The sequence below is a fragment of the Salmo salar genome, unplaced genomic scaffold (genome assembly GCF_965601325.2).
Source record: "Salmo salar unplaced genomic scaffold, fSalSal1 ptg000257l, whole genome shotgun sequence".
Lineage (NCBI taxonomy): Eukaryota > Metazoa > Chordata > Actinopteri > Salmoniformes > Salmonidae > Salmo > Salmo salar.
The window spans coordinates 3,704,115-3,727,317 of record NW_027675339.1 but is presented as its reverse complement, the minus strand read 5'-3'; positions in this window follow the sequence as shown (position 1 = coordinate 3,727,317).

The following is a 23,203-nucleotide window of genomic DNA, read 5'->3' as shown; positions in this document are numbered from 1 at the left end:
ACACAGGAACATTGCCTTTAAAAAGGTCTAAGGGCCCAGGGATGGGTTTCTACTAAGCTGACATAGGGAATTGTTTTAAGATGGTCATACCAAGTATCATTTAGATATTTCATTTGGACTTTTAGGACCCCTGTAAGTATGAAAACAGATATTTGATTAGACATTGAATTTGGCCTTACTGCTATTAGCCCACAGAAACACATTGAATAACAACAGTTCTGTAAGGTTATACATGTATATGATGTAGCCTACATAGATAACGCATGCAGACACGTGCACAAAAAACACACATGCAAGCACATGTGTCGGATAGCTACGCACGCACACACACATCCACACACAAACACACCCCAATTAATGATGCGATGGAAGTGAGTCAAATGACCAAATTTCCCTCTAGTGGCCTCATGGGTGGAACCTTATTAATATGTTTCATCATTTCATCATTAATAAACATTATATTGGTTTAAACTGAGAAAATATGGTGTTTCTGTGTCAAATGGTTTTGTTATATTTCAGTCTTCTGTGATGTATATAAAGTGTAATATTGGGAGGCAAACTCAAAATTAAATACACTATATATATATATATATATATATATACACTATATATGGACACCCCTTCAAATTAGTGGATTCGGCTATTTCAGCCACACCCGTTGCTGACAGGTGTATAAAATCGAGCACATGGCCAAGCGATCTCCATAGGAAAACATTGGCAGAAGAAAGGCCTTACTGAAGAGCTCAGTGACTTTCAACGTGGCACCGTCATAGGATGCCACCTTTCCAACACGTCAGTTCATCACATTTCTGCCCTGCTAGAGATTCCCTGGTCAACTGTAAGTGCTGTTATTGTGAAATGGAAATGTCTTGGAGCAACAACGGCTCAGCCACGAAGTGGTAGGCCACACAAGCTCACAGAATGGGACCACAGAGTGCTGAAACGGATAGCACGTAAAAATCATCTGTCCTCGGTTGCAACACTCACTACCGAGTTCCAAACTGCCTCTGGAAGCAACGTCAGCACAAACACTGTTCATTGGGAGATTCATGGAATGGGTTTCCATGGCCTGCAGCCGCCACTTTGTAAATGTATTAAACTGTTATAGAGGATCACTCTGTAAATGTATTAAACTGGAATAGAGGGTCACTTTGTAAATGTATTAAACTGGGATAGAGGATCACTCTGTAAATGTATTAAACTGTGATAGAGGATCACTATGTAAATGTATTAAACTGGAATAGAGGATCACTCTGTAAATGTATTAAACTGTGATAGAGGATCACTCTGTAAATGTATTAAACTGTGATAGAGGATCACTCTGTAAATGTATTAAACTGTGATAGAGGATCACTATGTAAATGTATTAAACTGTGATAGAGGATCACTCTGTAAATGTATTAAACTGTGATAGAGGATCACTTTGTAAATGTATTAAACTGTGATAGAGGATCACTCTGTAAATGTATTAAACTGTGATAGAGGATCACTCTGTAAATGTATTAAACTGTGATAGAGGATCACTCTGTAAATGTATTAAACTGGAATAGAGGCTCACTCTGTAAATGTATTAAACTGTGATAGAGGATCACTATGTAAATGTATTAAACTGGGATAGAGGATCACTCTGTAAATGTATTAAACTGGGATAGAGGATCACTCTGTAAATGTATTAAACTGTGATAGAGGTTCACTCTGTAAATGTATTAACCTGTGATAGAGGATCACTTTGTAAATGTATTAACCTGTGATAGAGGTTCACTATGTAAATGTATTAAACTTTGCATTTTACCAGTTCCAGTCCCCTTCCTCCTGGGGATACTTTTTGAGAAGCTCTGTTCTGAGAAACTCAGTTCTGGTGACCAAATAAAAGTACATTCTACTCCAAAATGTATCAAAATAAAATTATGCTGACACCATCTAAAATATAACTTCCACCTCCAGAAATGAGCCCAATAAGATTTTGTTAAAAATGTTAGATGATTTTAACACATTGGACCAAAAACCTGTATGGATGGTATATTATCAGCTATAAGCAATAAACATTATCACCTGCAACCCAACTGATGCAGCATAGTGGCTATAAATACATAGGCTGAAGCATGGGGTTTGTCTATCTACATTATCACCTGTATCAACTGATGCAGCATAGTGACTATAAATACATAGGCTGAATCATGGGGTTTGTCTATCTACATTATCACCTGTAACCCAACTGATGCAGCATAGTGGCTATAAATACATAGGCTGGAGCATGGGGTTTGTCTATCTACATTATCACCTGTATGAACTGATGCAGCATAGTGACTATAAATACATAGGCTGAATCATCGGGTTAGTCTATCTACATTATCACCTGTATCAACTGATGCAGCATAGTGGCTATAAATACATAGGCTGAATCATGGGGTTTGTCTATCTACATTATCACCTGTATCAACTGATGCAGCAGTGTCCACATGGTCTGATAAACACTCCTAACAACCCCACCACTAGGAGGTGTCCACATGGTCTGATAAACACTCCTAACAACCAGACCACTAGGAGGTGTCCACATGGTCTGATAAACACTCCTAACAACCCCACCACTAGGAGGTGTCCACATGGTCTGATAAACACTCCTAACAACCAGACCACTAGGAGGTGTCCACATGGTCTGATAAACACTCCTAACAACCCCACCACTAGGAGGTGTCCACATGGTCTGATAAACACTCCTAACAACCCCACCACTAGGAGGTGTCCACATGGTCTGATAAACACTCCTAACAACCCCACCACTAGGAGGTGTCCACATGGTCTGATAAACACTCCTAACAACCCCACACCTAGGAGGTGTCCACATGGTCTGATAAACACTCCTAACAACCCCACCACTAGGAGGTGTCCACATGGTCTGATAAACACTCCTAACAACCCCACCACTAGGAGGTGTCCACATGGTCTGATAAACACTCCTAACAACCAGACCACTAGGAGGTGTCCACATGGTCTGATAAACACTCCTAACAACCCCACCACTAGGAGGTGTCCACATGGTCTGATAAACACTCCTAACAACCAGACCACTAGGAGGTGTCCACATGGTCTGATAAACACTCCTAACAACCCCACCACTAGGAGGTGTCCACATGGTCTGATAAACACTCCTAACAACCCCACCACTAGGAGGTGTCCACATGGTCTGATAAACACTCCTAACAACCAGACCACTAGGAGGTGTCCACATGGTCTGATTAACACTCCTAACAACCCCACCACTAGGAGGTGTCCACATGGTCTGATAAACACTCCTAACAACCCCACCACTAGGAGGTGTCCACATGGTCTGATAAACACTCCTAACAACCCCACCACTAGGAGGTGTCCACATGGTCTGATAAACACTCCTAACAACCCCACCACTAGGAGGTGTCCACATGGTCTGATAAACACTCCTAACAACCCCACCACTAGGAGGTGTCCACATGGTCTGATAAACACTCCTAACAACCCCACCACCAGGAGGTGTCCACATGGTCTGATAAACACTCCTAACAACCCCACCACTAGGAGGTGTCCACATGGTCTGATAAACACTCCTAACAACCCCACCACCAGGAGGTGTCCACATGGTCTGATAAACACTCCTAACAACCCCACCACTAGGAGGTGTCCACATGGTCTGATAAACACTCCTAACAACCAGACCACTAGGAGGTGTCCACATGGTCTGATAAACACTCCTAACAACCCCACCACTAGGAGGTGTCCACATGGTCTGATAAACACTCCTAACAACCCCACCACTAGGAGGTGTCCACATGGTCTGATAAACACTCCTAACAACCCCACCACCAGGAGGTGTCCACATGGTCTGATAAACACTCCTAACAACCCCACCACTAGGAGGTGTCCACATGGTCTGATTAACACTCCTAACAACCCCACCACTAGGAGGTGTCCACATGGTCTGATAAACACTCCTAACAACCTCACCGCTAGGAGGTGTCCACATGGTCTGATAAACACTCCTAACAACCCCACCACTAGGAGGTGTCCACATGGTCTGATAAACACTCCTAACAACCTCACCACTAGGAGGTGTCCACATGGTCCTAAATCACACAGTTTCCTCATTTTGTATCACATTCCAATGATAAAACTGGTCATGTTGCCTAGTGGTTAGAGTGTTGGGAATGTAACTGAAAGGTCACTGGTTTGAATACCTGAGCTGTCAAGGTGAACATTTGTCTATGTGCCGTTAAGCAAGGCACTTAACCCTAATTTGCTCCAAGGGAACCGTACTACTATGGCTGACCCTGTAAAACAACACATTTCACTGCACCAATATGGTGTTTGTGACAATAAAACATTTTATGTATTTTTTTCTCAATTACAACAATACATTTAACAATGCTGGTAACAGATCTTGATGACATTCCTCCAAGGACACCTTGACTTGCATTACATTCTCACTGCAGAAAAATATTCTCATGTTATTGAACCATAAATTGTACATATATGTGTTAGATAATAACCCTGGATGATGAATGTGTGAACTATCTTGTCATCTTTTTGGGTAACCACAATGGAACATTCTAGTCTTTAAGGACATGAACTGGCAGAACAGGTTTCAGCAAAGTATGGAGTCATTGTTTTCAGGAAGGTGTACCCATGGCCAGTGGTGTAAAGTACTTCAGTAAAAATACTATAAAGTACTACATAAGTCGTTTTTTTGGGGTATCTGTACTTTACTTTTGAATTTATATTTTTGCTAATTTTACATCACTACAGTCCCAAAGAAAATAATGTACTTTTTAATCTATACATTTTACCTGACACCCAAAAGTACTCGTTACATTTTGAATGCTTAGACAGGACAGGAAAATGGTCTAATTCACTTATCAAGACAACACATGGTCATCTCTACTGCCTCTGATCTGGCGGAGTCAGGAAACACAAATGCATCTTTTGTAAATTACGTCTTCGTTTTGGTATGTGCCCCTGGCTATCCATACATTTTAAAAACAAGAAAATGGTGACGCCTGCTTTGCTTAATAGAAGGAATTTGAAACGATTTATACTTTTAATTTTACTTTTCATACTTAAGTATATTTAGAACCAAATATTTTTAGACTTTTACTCAGGTATGACAATTGGGTACTTTTTCCACAACTGTCTATGATGATAGGAGAGACAGGAGGCAGACTAAGAGCAAGGGCAGCCACCTGAACTACTGCCCTAGAAAAGACAAGGAGCAGTCTACACAAACAGCCACCTGAACTACTGCCCTAGAAAAGACAAGGAGCAGTCTACACAAACAGTGAATCTGAGAAAAATGGTGTCAAGTTTGTTTTTTAGTCCATGCATATCAACCATGACCACTGATCTGACCTATGACCCCTAAAACGCAAAAGAAAAGTGCAGCATCTAGAAATCTGAATGTGTTTATCCAGCTTTCTTGTTGTTTTTCTGTTTGATGGAACTAGTTGAGAGTTCTGTGTTATTTCTTATTTTATGTACCTTTATTTAACCAGGTAGGCCAGTTGAGAACAAGTTCTCATTTACAACTGCGACCTGGCCAAGATAAAGCAAAGCAGTGTGACACAAACAACACAGAGTTACACATGGGATAAATGTCACGTCCTGACCAGTAAAAGGGGTTATTTGTTATTGCAGTTTGGTCAGGGCATGGCAGGGGGGTGTTTGTTTTGTGTGTTTCGGGGTTTTGACGAATGTTCTATATTTTCTATTTCTATGTTTATTCTAGGTTTCTCTTTCTATGTTGTGTTTTTTCAATGACCTCCAATTAGAGACAGCTTGTCTCTAATTAGAGGCCATATTTAATGTGTTCGTTTTCACTTGTGTTTGTGGGTGGTTGTTTCCGGTTTAGTCTGTGCACCTTACTGGACTGTTATCGTCGTTATTTTGTTTGAGTGTGTTTACCTTCAATAAATACGAAGATGAGCAATATACCCGCTGCATATTGGTCCGATGATTTTTCCTCTTCAGACGAAGAAGTTTATGACAATAAACAAACGTACAGTCAATAATACAATAGAAAAGTCTATATACAGTGTGTGCAAATGTAGTAAGATTAGGGAGGTAAGGCAATAAATAGGCCAGAGTGGAGAAATAATTACAATTTAGCAATTAAACACTGGAGTGATAGATGTGCAGAAGATGAATGTGCAAGTAGAGATACTGGGGTGCAAAGGATTAAAAAAAGAACAAAATGGGGATGAGGTAGTTGGTTGGGCAATTTACAGATGGGCTATGTACAGGTGCAATGATCGGTAAGCTGCTCTGACAGCTGATGCTTAAAGTTAGTGAGGGAGATATGAGTCTCCAGCTTCAGAGATTTTTGCAGTTCGTTCCAGTCATTGGCAGCAGGGAACTGGAAGGAAAGGCGGCCAAATGAGGAATTGGCTTTGGGGGTGACCAGTGAGATATACCTGCTGGAGCGCGTGCTACTGGTGGGTGCTGCTATTGTGACCAGTGAGCTGAGATAAGGCAGGGCTTTACCTAGCAAAGGCTTATAGATGACCTGGAGCCAGTGGGTTTGGCGATGAATATGAAGCGAGGGCCAGCCAACGAGAGCATACAGGTCGCAGTGATGGGTAGTATATCGGGCTTTGGTGACAAAACGGATGGCACTGTGATAGACTACATCCAATTTGCTGATTAGACTGTTGGAGGCTATATTGTAAATGACATCGCCGAAGTCAAGGATCGGTAGGATAGCCAGTTTTACGAGGGTATGTTTGGCAGCATGAGTGAAGGATGCTATGTTGCAAAATAAGAAGCCGATTCTAGATTTAATTTTGGATTGGAGATGCTTAGCGTGAGTCTGGAAGGAGAGTTTACAGTCTAACCAGACACCTAGGTATTTGTAGTTGTCCACATATTCTAAGTCAGAACCGTCCAGAGTAATGATGCTTGATGGGCGGGAAGGTGCGGGCAGCGATCGGTTGAAGAGCATGCATTTAGTTTTACTTGCGTTTAAGAGCAGTTGGAGGCCACGGAAGGAGAGTTGTATGGCATTGAAGGTTGTTTGGAGGTTTGTTAACACAGTGTCCAAAGAAGGGCCAGAAGTATACAGAATGGTGTCGTCTGCGTAAAGGTGGATCAGAGACTCACCAGCAGCAAGAGCGTCATCATTGATGTATGTAGAGAAAAGAGTTGGCCCGAGAATTGAACCCTGTGGCACCCCCGTAGTGACTGCCAGAGGTTCGGACAACAAGGCCCTCCGATTTTACATACTGAACTCTATCTGAGAAGTAGTTGGTGAACCAGGTGAGGCAATCATTAGAGAAACCAAGGCTGTTGAGTCTGCTGATAAGAATGTGGTGATTGACAGAGTCGAAAGCCTTGGCCAGGTCGATGAAGACGGCTGCACAGTAATGTCTCTTATCGATGGCGGTTATGATATCGTTGAGGACCTTGAGCGTGGCTGAGGTGCACCCATGATCAGCTCTGAAACCGGATTGCACAGCGGAGAAGGTACGGTGGGATTCAAAAGGGTCAGTGATCTGTTTGTTGACTTGGCTTTTGAAGACCTTAGAGATGCAGGGTAGGATAGATATAGGTCTGTAACAGTTTGGGTCAAGAGTGTCACCCCCTTTGAAGAGGGGGATGACCGCAGCTGCTTTCCAATCTTTGGGGATCTCAGACGACACGAAAGAGAGGTTGAACAGGCTAGTAATAGGGGTTGCAACAGTTTCGGCAGATCATTTTAGAAAGAGAGGGTCCAGATCGTCCAGCCCGGCTGATTTGTAGGGGTCCAGATTTTGCAGCTCTTTCAGAACATCAGCTGACTGGATTTGGGAGAAGGAGAAATGGGGGAGACTTGGGCGAGTTGCTGTGGGGGTGCAGTGCTGTTGACCGGGGTAGGTGTAGCCAGGTGGAAAGCATGGCCAGCCGTAGAAAAATGCTTATTGAAATTCTCAATTATAGTGGATTTATCGGTGGTGACAGAGTTTCCTATCCTCAGTGCAGTGGGCAGCTGGGAGGAGGTGCTCTTATTTTCCATGAAATTTACAGTGTCCCAGAACTTTGTCGATGGCGGTTATGATGTCATTTAGGACCTTGAGCGTGGCTGACCAGCTCTGACACAGACTGTGTGTGTCCAGTATGTGTGTGAATGTGTGTGTGTCCAGTGTCTGTGTGTGTGTGTGTGTGTGTGTGTGTGTGTGTGTGTGTGTGTGTCCCGTTTGTGTGTTTGTCCAGTGTTAGTGTGTCTGTGTGAGTGTATGTCCAGTGGGTGTGTGAGCGTGTCCAGTAAGTGTGAGTGTGTATGTTACTGTCTCCAGTTTGTGTGTGTCCAGTGTGTGTCCAGTATGAGTGTGTGTGTGTGTGTGTCCAGTTTGTGTGTGTCCAGTGTGTGTGTGAGTGTGTGTGTGTGTGTGTGTCCAGTTTGTGTGTGTGTGTGTGTCCAGTTTGTGTGTGTCCAGTGTGTGTGTGCTTGTCCAGTGTGTATGTGTGTGTCCAGTTTGTGTGAGTGTGTCTAGTGTGTGTGTGAGTGAGTGTGTCCAGTGTCTGTGTGTGAATAAGTCCAGTGTGTGTGTATGTGTTTGTGTGTGTGTGTGTGTGTGTGTGTGTGAGTGAGTGTGTGTGTGAGTGTGTGTATCCACTGTGTGTGTATGTGTGTCGTGTGTATGTGTGTCGTGTGTATGTGTGTGTGTGTCAGTGTGTGTGTGTGTCAGTGTGTGTGTGTGTCAGTGTGTGTGTGTGTCAGTGTGTGTGTGTGTGTGTGTTATTTCCAGGGACACTGAGGAGGCTTCATAATAAAACCTAAACCCTGGATAGAGGGGCTCAGTGAATGTGGAGGTGAATGTGATCAGGTGGGTCAGTGTGTCAGAGGAGGCTCTATAGAAGGACAGAGTGCCGGCTGACCAGTCCAGATACACTCCTACTCTGTGGGAGCTGGAGGAGGGGACGTCTATGGTAGTGGAGTTATTATTATACCAGCTGGAGGAGGGGACGTCTATGGTAGTGGAGTTATTATTATACCAGCTGGAGGAGGGGACGTCTATGGTAGTGTGATTATTATTATGCCTGGCAGTGTAACTGTTGTCAGAGCAGGACAGACTCCAGGAATTGTCATTGTATCCAAGACAACAGTCATCAACCCTTCCTCTCCTGCTGATTCCTTTATATGTCACTCCTATATCAGCCCCTCTCCCTCTCCACTCTACCTCCCAGTAACAGCGCCCAGTCAGACCCTCTCTACACAGAACCTGCTGCCAGTCCTGAAATCTCTCTGGGTGATCAGGATATGGCTTCTTCTCTCTTTTATGTGTCACCTTTCTGTTCGCATCAGACAGAGAGAGGAGTCTGTTTACTGTGTTTAGGTCCAGTGTGAGATCACAGACATCTGATGGATGAAACCAGACACAATATTAGAAATCATCATCATTCACACACACACACACACACACACAAACACACATTGTTAAAGGAACTCTTTGTAAACGTTGGTGTCCCTGATTTCTGCTTCTGTAGAACTACAGATGATATTTAATATGACCAAGTCAGTAATGATGGTGGTCTTTGACTTAACTTGAATTAAGACTTATTCTTAGTCATATTCTTCACAGCAGTCAACACTCACATTTTCTAAGTCCAGGTTTCATTGTGTACTCTCCACCATGTTCCACACTGTAGCGGTAAGCAGAAGAACAGACAGTCATTGAGGGATACACCTGAACTCACACACACACACACACACACACGACACTGGACACACTGGACACACAGGACACACACACACACACACTGGACACACACACTGGACACACACACTGGACACACACACTGGACACACACACTGGACACACACTGGAAACACACTGGACACACACTGGAAACACACTGGAAACACACTGGAAACACACTGGAAACACACTGGAAACACACACACACTCAGCATATAACTTTGTCCAAGTGGTGGTCAGAATGTTTGTATTAACTAGCCTGAGAAGTCAAACATGTCTGATATGAACATTGACATAAACCCTCTACATACTTGAGTTTCTCCAGTCTGCAGTGTGGATCCTCCAGTCCAGCAGAGAGCAGTCTGACTCCTGAGTCTCCTGGGTGATTGTAGCTCAGGTCCAGCTCTCTCAGGTGTGAGGGGTTTGACCTCAGAGCTGAGACCAGAGAAGCACAGCCTTCCTCTGTGACTAGACAGCCTGACAGCCTGCAAAGAGTCAAATCATATTAAAATCACACTGCTATTCTTTGGTGGTGAATATAGTGGCAGTATATTTTTTCAACATATTCAGATATATCAGTGTCCTGAAACCTGCCATATCTATTCATAAATTGAATGAATACATTACATGACATATTAATATTAATACAATTGAATAAATCAATGTGTCATTATTTGAAATGACAAATTATCCTTGACCGCAACGATTACATCAAACTTGTGACTCAAACTCGTTGGTTGCATTTGCAGTTTGTTTTGGTTGTGTTTTGCCCAATAATAAAATGGTGGATGTTGACTGGAGTAACATTCTGTCTAAGTGAGTAGATAACATGTTTCTAAACACTACTAAAAGCATCCTGATGATGCCAGGATTAAGAAAAATCATGAATGAATCATGAATAATAATGAGTGAGAAAGTTATAGAGGCAACAACAAAACATGCTAACCTCTCACCATTACCAATAACAGAGGCTACAACAAAACATGCTAACCTCTCACCATTACCAATAACAGAGGCTACAACAAAACATGCTAACCTCTCACCATTACCAATAACAGAGGCTACAACAAAACATGCTAACCTCTCACCATTACCAATAACAGAGGCTACAACAAAACATGCTAACCGCTCACCATTACCAATAACAGAGGCTACAACAAAACATGCTAACCTCTCACCATTACCAATAACAGAGGCTACAACAAAACATGCTAACCTCTCACCATTACCAATAACAGAGGCTACAACAAAACATGCTAACCTCTCACCATTAACAATAACAGAGACTACAACAAAACATGCTAACCTCTCACCATTACCAATAACAGAGGCTACAACAAAACATGCTAACCTCTCACCATTACCAATAACAGAGGCTACAACAACACATGCTAACCTCTCACCATTACCAATAACAGTGGATACAACAAAACATGCTAACCTCTCACCATTACCAATAACAGAGGCTACAACAACACATGCTAACCTCTCACCATTACCAATAACAGAGGCTACAACAAAACATGCTAACCTCTCACCATTACCATTAACAGAGGATACAACAAAACATGCTAACCTCTCACCATTACCAATAACAGAGGCTACAACAAAACATGCTAACCTCTCACCATTACCAATAACAGAGGCTACAACATAACATGCTAATAACAGGGGAGGTTAGCATTTTTTCTGATCTCTGTGCCTCTTTAACTTCGTTACTCGTCATTATCTGGACCCTCTCTTTCTAAAAGTATTTGTCGATATTCTTGCAACCCCTATTACTAGCCTATTCAACCTCTCTTTCATATCGTCTGAGATCCCCAAAGATCGGAAAGGTGCCGCGGTCATCCCCCTATTCGAAGGGGGAGACACTCTATACCCAAACTGTTATAGACCTATATCCATCCTACCCTGCCTTTCTAAGGTCAATGAAAGCCAAGGTAACCTCTATGGACTATGTGGGACACACTCCCAACAGCCAGTGAATAGCAGGGCGGTAAATTCAAAACAGCAAAAATCTCATAATTCAAATTTCTCAAACATACAACTATTTTACACCATTTTAAAGATACACTTCTCCTTAATCCAACCACGTTGTCCGATTTCAAAAAGGCTTTATGGCGAAAGCCAAACATTAGATTATGTTAGGACAGGGCCTAAAAAATATAAGCCACACAGCCATTTTCCAAGCAAGGAGAGGCGTCACAGAAACCAGAAACAGCTAAAATTAAGCACTAACCTTTGATGAGGTTAGTCATCAGATGGCACTCATAGGACTTAATTTTACACAATACATGTATGTTTTGCTCGATGAAGTTCATATTTATATCCAAAAACCCCATTTTACATTGGCCCGTAATGTTCAGAAATGTTTTTCCAAAAAAACCTCCGGTGGATCAGCACAACAATTTACAGAAATACTCATCATAAACGTTGATAAAATATTAAACTGTTATTCAAAGAATTATAGATAAACATCTCCTTAATGCAACCGCTGTGACAGATTTCAAAAAAGCTTCACGGGGAAAGCACACTTTGCAATAATCTGAGTATGGCGCTTAGAAACATACACTAGGCAATACAGATACCCGCCATTTTGGAGTCATCTAAAATCATAAATAGCATTATAAATATTCACTTACCTTTAAAGATCTTCATCAGAATGCACTCCCAGGAATCCCAGGTTCACAATAAATGTTGTTTTGTTCGATAAAGTCCATCATTTATGTCCAAATACCTCCTTTTTGTTAGCGCGTTCAGTAATCTACTCCAAATGTAGGAAGCGTGCCGAAAATGTCACGACGAAAAGTAAAAAAAAGTTCTATTTACGTTCGTAGAAACATGTCAAACGATGTATAGCATCAGTCTTTAGGGCCTTTTTAACCTGTTAGGGCTAGGAGGCAGTATTTGCACGGCTGGATAAAAAAATGTACCCGATTTAATCTGGTTACTAATCCTACCCAGTAACTAGAATATGCATATACTTATTATATATGGATAGAAAACACTCTAAAGTTTCTAAAACTGTTTGAATGGTGTCTGTGAGTATAACAGAACTCATTTGGCAGGCAAAACCCTGAGACATTTTCTGACAGGAAGTGGATACCTGATGTGTTGTATTACCTTTAAACCTATGCCATTGAAAAACACAGGGGCTGAGGAATATTTTGGCACTTCCTATTGTTTCCACTAGATGTCACCAGCCTTTACAAAGTGTTTTGAGTCTTCTGGAGGGAGATCTGACCGAACAAGAGCCATGGAACGATGATGGCCCATTAGACACCTGGCGCGCGAGTTCATGCTGGGTACCCTCGTTCCAATACGTTATAAAAGAGTATGCATTCGTCCACCTTGAATATTATTCATGTTCTGGTTAAAAAAGGCCCTAATGATTTATGCTATACAACGTTTGACATGTTTGAACGAACGTAAATATATATTTTCCCCTCGTTCATGAAGTGAAGTCCGGCGGGCTTAGATGATGTGCTAACAAGACGGAGATTTTTGGACATAAATGATGAGCTTTTTTGAACAAAACTACATTCGTTATGGACCTGTGATACCTGGAAGTGACATCTGATGAAGAGAATCAAAGGTAATGGATTATTTACATAGTATTTTCGATTTTAGATCTCCCCAACATGACGACTAGTCTGTATCGCAACGCGTATTTTTCTGGGCGCAGTGCTCAGATTATTGCAAAGTGTGATTTCCCAGTAAGGTTATTTTTAAATCTGGCAAGTTGATTGCGTTCAAGAGATGTAAATCTATAATTCTTTAAATGACAATATAATATTTTACCAATGTTTTCTAATTTTAATTAGTGATGCTGACTTGACTGCCGGTTATTGGAGGGAAACGATTTCCACAACATCAATGCCATAGTAAAACGCTGTTTTTGGATATAAATATGAACTTGATAGAACTAAAAATGCATGCATTGTCTAACATAATGTCCTAGGAGTGTCATCTGATGGAGATTGTAAAAGGTTAGTGCATCATTTTAGCTGGTTTTATGGTTTTGGTGACCCTGTCTTTGAATTGACAAAACATTACACACAACTCTTGTAAATGTACTGTCCTAACATACTCTAAATTTATGCTTTCGCCGTAAAACCTTTTTGAAATCGTAAAACGTGGTTAGATTAAGGAGATGTTTATCTTTCAAAGGGTGTAAAATAGTTGTATGTTTGAAAAATTTGAATTTTGACATTTATTTGGATTCAAATTTGCCGCTCTTGAAATGCACCTGCTGTTGATGGAGTGCACCACGGGGGGGACGCCTGCGTCCCACCTAGCCCATAGAGGTTAACATAAATCTTCAATAATACTCCAACCGGACGATTCAAATGTCTTCAAAAATGTAATGGAACACAGCTACCTCTCACGTGAGCGAGTGCAACTGAGGCCATGTCATTCTCACAGTCATCTGACTACAGGACCACTTGTTCGCTCTCTGTTCACTGTAAAAGCCTGAAACAACATTCTAAAGACTTGACATCTAGTGGAAGCCTTAGGAAGTGCAAAATGAACCCTAAGTCACTGCATACTGAATAGGCCAAGACTTGAAAAACTATAACCACTTCCTGGTTGGATTTTTTCTCAGGTTTCTGCCTGCCATATGAGTTTTGTTATACTCCCAGACATCATTCAAACAGTTTTAGAAACTTCAGAGCGTTTCCTATCCAAATCTATTAATACTATGCATATCCTACCTTCTGGGCCCGAGTAGCAGGCAGTTTAATTTGGGCACGTCATTCATCCAAATTTCCGAATACTGCCCCCGTCACTAAAACGTTAACAAACAGATCACCGACCATTTCAAATCCCAACGTACCTTCTCCGTTATGCAATCTGGTTTCAGAGCTGGTCATGGGTGTACCTCAGCCACGCTCAAGGTTCTAAACGATAACATTACCGCCATCGATAAGAGACAGTACTGTGCAGCCGTCTTCATCAACCTGGCCAAGGCTTTCAACTCTGTCAATCACCGTATTCTTATCGGCAGACTCAATAGCCTTGGCTTCTCTAATGACTGCCTAGTCTGGTTCACCAACTACTTCTCAGAAAGAGTTCAGTGTGTGAAATCGGAGAGCCTGTTGTCCGGACCTCTGGCGGTCTCTATGGGGGTGCCACAGGGTTCAATTCTCGGGCTGACTCTTTTCTCTGTATACATCAATGATGTCACTCTTTCTGCTGGTGACTCTCTGATCCACCTCTACGCAGACGACACCATTCTGTATACATCTGGCCCTTCTTTGGACACTGTGTTAACTAACCTCCAATCAAGCTTCAACGCCATACAACTCTCCTTCCGTGGCCACCAACTACTTTTAAATGCTAGTAAAACTAAGTGCATGCTCTTCAAACGATTGCTTCCCGCACCCTCCCGCCCGACTAGCATCACTACTCTGGACGGTTCTGACTTAGAATATGTGGACAACTACAAATACCTAGGTGCCTACTTAGACTGTAAACTCTCCTTCCAGACTCATATTAAGCATCTCCAATCCAAAATGAATCTAGAATCGGCTTCCTTTTTCGCAAAACAAAGCCTCCTTCACTCATGCCGCCAATCATAGCCTCGTAAAACTGACTATCCTACCGATCCTTGACTTCGGCGATGTCATTTACAAAATAGCCCGCAACACTCTACTCAACAAACTGGATGTAGTCTATCACAGTGCCATCCGTTTTATCACCAAAGCCCCATATACTACCCACCACTGCGACCTGTGTGCTCTCGTTGGCTGCCCCTCACTACATATCCGTCGCCAAACCCACTGGCTCCAGGTCAAAGCCCCGCCGTATCTCATCTCACTGGTCACCATAGCAACATAGCACGCGCTCCAGCAGGTATATATCACTGGTCATCCCCAAAGCCAACACTTCATTTGGCCGCCTTTCCTTCCAGTTCTCTGCTGCCAATGACTGGAACGAATTGCAAAAATCTCTGAAGCTGGAGTCCTATATCTCCCTCTCTAACTTTAAGCTTCAGCTGTCAGAGCATTGTATCGATCGTATCTGTACACAGCCAATCTGTAAATAGCACACCCAACTACCTCATCCCCATATTATTACTTAAATAAAAGTGAAATAAAATAAAAACAATTATTCATAATCATGGTAGCATCCACATGAATGTAAAAGTGTTCAGAAACATCTTCTATTCTTACTGACAATACAAGTGAAGTGACAAATGTAGAAAAATAATATTGGACCAAACACTAAACTTTTGACTAAATTAATTTTTCCAAATAATTAAGACTTCTTCAAAAGGGAGAACTATATACATAGTGCTTTCAATTCTAAAAGGTAAAATATATATGCATTAATACCTTTAAATAAAAGGTGACATTCTGTACATGATATGAACACCATGCTCAGTTGGTAGAGCATGGTGTTTGCAACGCCATGGTTGTGGGTTCGATTCCCACGGGGGGCCAGCAGAGAAATGAAATGTATGAAGTTGTATGAAATGTATGCATTCACTACTGTAAGTCGCTCTGGATAAGAGCGTCTGCTAACTGACTTAAATGTAAAATGTAAATGTAAAAACATTATATCTCAAATCCAAAATGCTGGAGCATAGCACCAAACACATATGGTGTGGACTATGTGTGTCTGGTAAACACATGTGGATCTGGTGAACAGTTATCACTTGTTGACCAACTACAGGAATACTGACCTCAGAGTCTCCAGTTTACAGTGGGGATTCCCCAGTCCAGCAGAGAGCAGCTCCACTCCTGAATCCTTCAGGTCATTGTTACTCAGGTCCAGCTCTCTCAGGTGTGAGGGGTTTGAACTGAGAACTGAGGCCAACACTTTACAGGATGTGTCTGTGAGTTTACAGCCAGTGAGTCTGCCAACACAGAAGAAATACAATAACAGACAGGTTGTATTAAAATGTTACACTTAGCTTTCCCTGCTTCCACTGTTACCCGTTCACAAATAAAGTGTTGGGTTTGACCTCAGAGCTGAGACCAGAGAAGCACAGCCTTCCTCTGTGACTAGACAGTCTGACAGCCTGCAAAGAGTCAAATCATATTAAAACCACACTGCTATTCTTTGGTAGTGAAAATAGTGGCAGTATATTTTTCTAAATGTTCAGATATATCAGTGTCCTGAAACCTGCCATATCTATTCATAAATTAATGTATCATTATTACAAATGACAAATTATCCAAGTATTGCTTGTCGAGAGAAACACATATAGTACAAATATTTGAGTAGACTGACCAGACCAGTTTAAAAGCAGTATCAGTCAAAAGACAGACAGTGAGGTATTCGATTTAGATTGTATTGAGCATACAGTCCACACCATATCTATTTTGACAGTGAAGATAACATTTTAAATGTGGCTCTAAACTCCAACATTTTGGATTTCAGATCAAATGTTTCATATGAGGTGACAGTATATAATGTCACCTTTTATTGGAGGGTATTTTAATACATATCTGTTTCACCATTTAGAAAAATGAAAGCACTTCATGAATCCAGTCCCCCCCCATTTGAAGAAGTATTTTGACAAATTCACTCATAGGGTATTAAAATAGTCAAATGTTGAGTATTTGGTCCGATATTCCTTAAATGCAATGACTACAACAAGCTCGTGACTCAATCTCGTTGGTTGCATTTGCAGTTTGATTTCAAACTCGTTGATTGTTGTGTTTTGCCCAATAGTAACTGAATGGTGGATGGTGACTGGAGTAATTTTCTGTCTAAGTGAGTAGATAACATATTTCTAAACACTGCTAAATTAATCCTGATGATGCCATGATTAATACAAATCATGAATAATAATGAATGAGAAAGTTACAGAGACAACAACAAAACATGCTAACCTCTCACCATTACCAACAACAGAGGCTACAACAAAACATGCTAACCTCTCACCATTACCAATAACAGAGGCTACAACAAAACATGCTAACCTCTCACCATTACCAATAACAGAGGATACAACAAAACATGCTAACCTCTCACCATTACCAATAACAGAGACTACAACAAAACATGCTAACCTCTCACCATTACCAATTACAGAGGAGGTTAGCATTTATTCTGATCTTTGTGCCTCTATAACTTTGTTATTTATCATTATTCACTCTTCATATCTAAACGGTAAAACAGATTTGTATGAATACCTTTAAATAAAAGGTGACATTCTGTACTGTCACCTAATATGAAACATTCTATCTCAAATCCAAAATGCTGGAGCATAGCACCACATTTAAAACTGTAAGCTTCACTGTCCAAACACATATGGTGTGGACTATGTGTGCCTGGTAAACACATGTGGATCTGGTGAACAGTTATCACTTGTTGACCAACTACAGGAATACTGACCTCAGAGTCTCCAGTTTACAGTGGGGATTCCCCAGTCCAGCAGAGAGCAGCTCCACTCCTGAATCCTTCAGGTCATTGTTACTCAGGTCCAGCTCTCTCAGGTGTGAGGGGTTTGAACTGAGAACTGAGACCAACACTTTACAGGATGTGTTTCTGAGTTTACAGCCAGTGAGTCTGCCAACACAGAAGAAATACAATGACAGACAGGTTGTATTAAAATGATACGCTTAGCTTTCCCTGTTTACGCTGTTACCCGTTACAAATAATGTGTTGGGTTTGACCTCAGAGCTGAGACCAGAGAAGCACAGCCTTCCTCTGTGACTAGACAGTCTGACAGCCTGTAAAGAGTCAAATCATATTAAAACCACATTGCTATTCTTTGGTGGTGAAAATAGTGGCAGTATATTTTTCTAAACGTTCAGATATATCAGTGTCCTGAAACCTTCCATATCTATTCATAAATGGATGTTTCATTATTAGAAATGACAAATTATCAAAGTTTTGCCTGCAGATAGAAACATGTATAATACAAATATTTGAGTAGACTGACCAGACCAGTTTAAAAAGCAGTATCAGTCAGAAGACAGACAGTGAAGTATCAGATTTAGATTGTATTGAGTATACAGTCCACACCATAGCTATTTTGACAGTGAAGCTAACATTTTAAATGTGGCTCTATACTCCAGGATTTTGGATTTACGATCAAATGTATGATATGAGGTGACAGTATATAATGTCACCTTTTATTTGAGGATATTTTAATACATATCTGTTTCACGGTTAAGAATGAAAACACTTTATGTATCTAGTCCCCCTATTTGAAGAAGTCATAAGTATTCTGACCAATTCATTTATAGTCTATTAAAGTAGTGAATAGATTAGTGTTTGGTTGTAAACTAGTTGGTTGCATTTGCAGTTTGTTTTGGTTGTGTTTTGCCCAATAATAAAATGGTGGATGATGACTGGATCATTTTCTGTCTAAGTGAGTAGATAACATGTTTCTAAACACTGCTAAAAGCATCCTGATGATGCCAGGATTAAGAAAAATCATGAATGAATCATGAATAATAATGAGTGAGAAAGTTATAGAGGCAACAACAAAACATGCTAACCTCTCACCATTACCAATAACAGAGGCTACAACAAAACATGCTAACCTCTCACCATTACCAATAACAGAGGCTACAACAAAACATGCTAACCTCTCACCATTACCAATAACAGAGGCTACAACAAAACATGCTAACCTCTCACCATTACCAATAACAGAGGCTACAACAAAACATGCTAACCGCTCACCATTACCAATAACAGAGGCTACAACAAAACATGCTAACCTCTCACCATTACCAATAACAGAGGCTACAACAAAACATGCTAACCTCTCACCATTACCAATAACAGAGGCTACAACAAAACATGCTAACCTCTCACCATTACCAATAACAGAGGATACAACAAAACACGCTAACCTCTCACCTTTACCAATAACAGAGGCTACAACAAAACATGCTAACCTCTCACCATTACCAATAACAGAGGCTACAACAAAACATGCTAACCTCTCACCATTACCAATAACAGAGGCTACAACAAAACATGCTAACCTCTCACCATTACCAATAACAGAGGCTACAACAAAACATGCTAAACTCTCACCATTACCAATAACAGAGGCTACAACAAAACATGCCAACCTCTCACCATTACCAATAACAGAGGCTACAACAAAACATGCTAACCTCTCACCATTACCAATAACAGAGGCTACAACAAAACATGCTAACCTCTCACCATTACCAATAACAGAGGCTCATTCCTAATTATTCACGATTCATTAATGATTATTCATAATCATGGTAGCATCCACATGAATGTAGAAGTGTTCAGAAACATCTTCTATTCTTACTGACAATACAAGTGAAGTGACTCCAAAATGACAGGACATTATTCACCATTAAGTTTCTATTTGGAAAAATTTACTCTAAAACACAACCCAATTTAACCTGTTATGGCTACGGGGCAGTATTTTCACGGCTGGATAAAAAACGTACCCGATTTAATCTGGTTACTACTCCTGCCCAGTAACTAGAATATGCATATAATTATTGGCTTTGGATAGAAAACACTCCAAAGTTTCTAAAACTGTTTGAATGGTGTCTGTGAGTATAACAGAACTCAAATGGCAGGTCAAAACCTGAGAGATTCCTTTACAGGAAGTGGCCTGTCTGACCATTTCTTGAACTTCTTTGCCATCTCTATCTTTTACAAAGGATCTCTGCTCTAACGTGACACTTCCTACGTCTTCCATGGGCGCTCAGAGCCCGGGAAAAACCTGAATGTCGTCATCCCAGCCCCAGGCTGAAACACATTATCGCCTTTCTCAAGTGGCCGATCAAGGGACTGTGGGCTTAGGCGCGTGCCCTGGCCGCCCCCGTCTTTGTGATTTTTCCTCTGTTTGCCGAAAAGGTGATTCCCGGTCGGAATATTATCGCTTTTTTACGAGATAAATTGCATAAACATTTATTTTAAACAGCGGTTGACATGCTTCGAAGTACGGTAATGGAATATTTAGAATTTTTTTGTCACGAATTGCGCCATGTGCGCGACCCTGATTTACCATTTCGGATAGTGTCTGGGACGCACGAACAAAACGCCGCTATTCGGATATAACGATGGATTATTTTGGACCAAACCAACATTTGTTATTGAAGTAGCAATCCTGGGAGTGCATTCTGACGAAGACAACAAAAGGTAATCAAACTTTTATAATAGTAAATCTGATTTTGGTGAAGGCTAAACTTGCCGGGTGTCTAAATAGCTAGCCCGTGATGGCTGGGCTATGTACTTAGAATATTGCAAAATGTGCTTTCACCAAAAAGCTATTTTAAAATCGGACATATCGAGTGCATAGAGGAGTTCTGTATCTATAATTCTTAAAATAATTGTTATGCTTTTTGTGAACGTTTATCGTGGGTAATTTAACGTCACATGCTAATGTAAAAAGCTGGTTTTTGATATAAATATGAACTTGATTGAACAAAACATGCATGTATTGTATAACATAATGTCCTAGGTGTGTCATCTGATGAAGATCATCAAAGGTTAGTGCTGCATTTAGCTGTCTTCTGGGTTTTTGTGACATTATATGCTAGTTTAAAAAATGGGTGTCTGATTATTTCTGGCTTGGTACTCTGCTGACATAATCTAATGTTTTGCTTTCGCTGTAAAGCCTTTTTGAAATCGGACAGTGTGGTTAGATAAAGGAGAGTCTTGTCTTTAAAATGCTGTGAAATAGTCATATGTTTGAAAAATTGAAGTTTTTGTATTTTTGAGGAATTTGTAATTCACGCCACGCCTATCATTGGATATTGGAGCAGGTGTTCCGCTAGCGGAACGTCTAGATGTAAGAGGTTAAAACTGTAGGCTTCACTGTCCAAACACAGGACTATGTGTGTCACGACTCCCGCCGAAGCCCCTCTCCTTGTTCGGGCGGCGTTCGGTGGTCGACGTCACCGGCTTACTAGTTGCCACCGATCGATGTTTCACTGTTCGTTTGGTTTTGTCTTTATTGTGTACACCTGTTTTGATTTTCCCTAATTATGTTCATTATTTAAACCTCTGCATTTCCTGTTTGTCTGTTTTATGTAGTTGGAGGTGTTTCTCCAAACTATGTATTTTTCGATGAGAAGCTTTATTGATAATTTTAGTAAACACGTTTGTTTACCTTTATCCCTGTGTCCTGCGCCTGACTCCTCCGCTTCTCTAAGAAATCCATTACAGAATCACCGACCACGCAATGGAATCAGCAGGAGAAGCCAGTTCTCCTATTCATATGGAGGAGCGCGATCAGCAGCAGGCGAATATGATCCAGAACGTTATGACTGCCATGGATTGCGTGCTGCTGACCATGGAGAGAGTGGAGAGGAAAGGATGTCCAGTCGACCCAGCCACACCACCGCCCGGCACACCTCTGGATCATATCCAACCGCCGTCTAGATCCAGTGGGATTCGGCTCTCGCTCCCGGGAGTGTATGACGGAGCAGCTGCCGGGTGTCAGGGGTTCCTACTCCAGCTGGAGCTCTACCTGGCGGCTGTCCAGCCACCGCCCTCGGGACGCGAGAGAGTGAGCGCCCTCATCTCCTGTTTGACTGGTAAAGCCCTAGAGTGGGCCAACGCCATCTGGGAGGTGGAAGATCCGACTCAGGATAACTACGAGGACTTCTCCTGCCGCTTTTAGGCAGTATTTGATCATCCACCAGAGGAAAAGCGGCGGGGGAGCGCTTGTTCCATTTAAGACAGGAGATCGGGAGCGCTCGGGAGTTTGCACTGGATTTTAGAACTCTGGCGGCTGGTGCAGGATGGAATGAGCGGGCCCTGATCGATCACTACAGGTGTGGTTTGCGAGAGGACGTTCGTAGGGAGCTAGCCTGCAGGGACACCACCCTCCACCTGAACCAGCTGGTGGACTTATCTATCCAGCTGGATAACGTGCTGGCCTCCCGCGGACGTCCGGATCGGGGTCCATTGGTTCCATCCTCCAGTCCCTTAGACCCAACACCGATGGAGTTGGGCGGGGCTGGTACTAGGGAGACCGGAGGGGAAACCGTTCCATGCACCAGAGGTGACCGCAGAGGACACACTGCTGGTTGGTGCTGGGGAGGTTTTCCAGGTAGTCGAGGTGGTAGGCGGAACACTGGTGGTTCATCTCAGGTGAGTAGGGACACGACTCACCCAGACCCCCCTGTTGCTCACATGTGGTTGTCTATAAGATTTCCGGGGTTTTCCTTGCATTCCCAGCATAAGGCGCTAGTAGATTCAGGCGCAGCTGGGAACTTTATTGATCGGTCTTTGGCCAATAGATTAGGGATTCCTATTGTTCCCGTTGATGTTCCCTTCCCTATACATGCCCTAGATAGTCGTCCTTTGGGGTCTGGGCTGATTAGGGAGGTCACAGTTCCCATTACTATGGTGACGCAGGAGAGTCATGAAGAGAGTATTAGTCTCTTTCTGATTGACGCTGCTGCGTTTCCCGTTGTGTTGGGGCTTCCCTGGTTGGCTTCTCATGATCCTATTATTTCCTGGCAACAGAGGGTTCTCAAGGGATGGTCCTGTCAGTGTTCAAGAAGGTGTTTAGGTGTTTCCTTAGGTGCCAC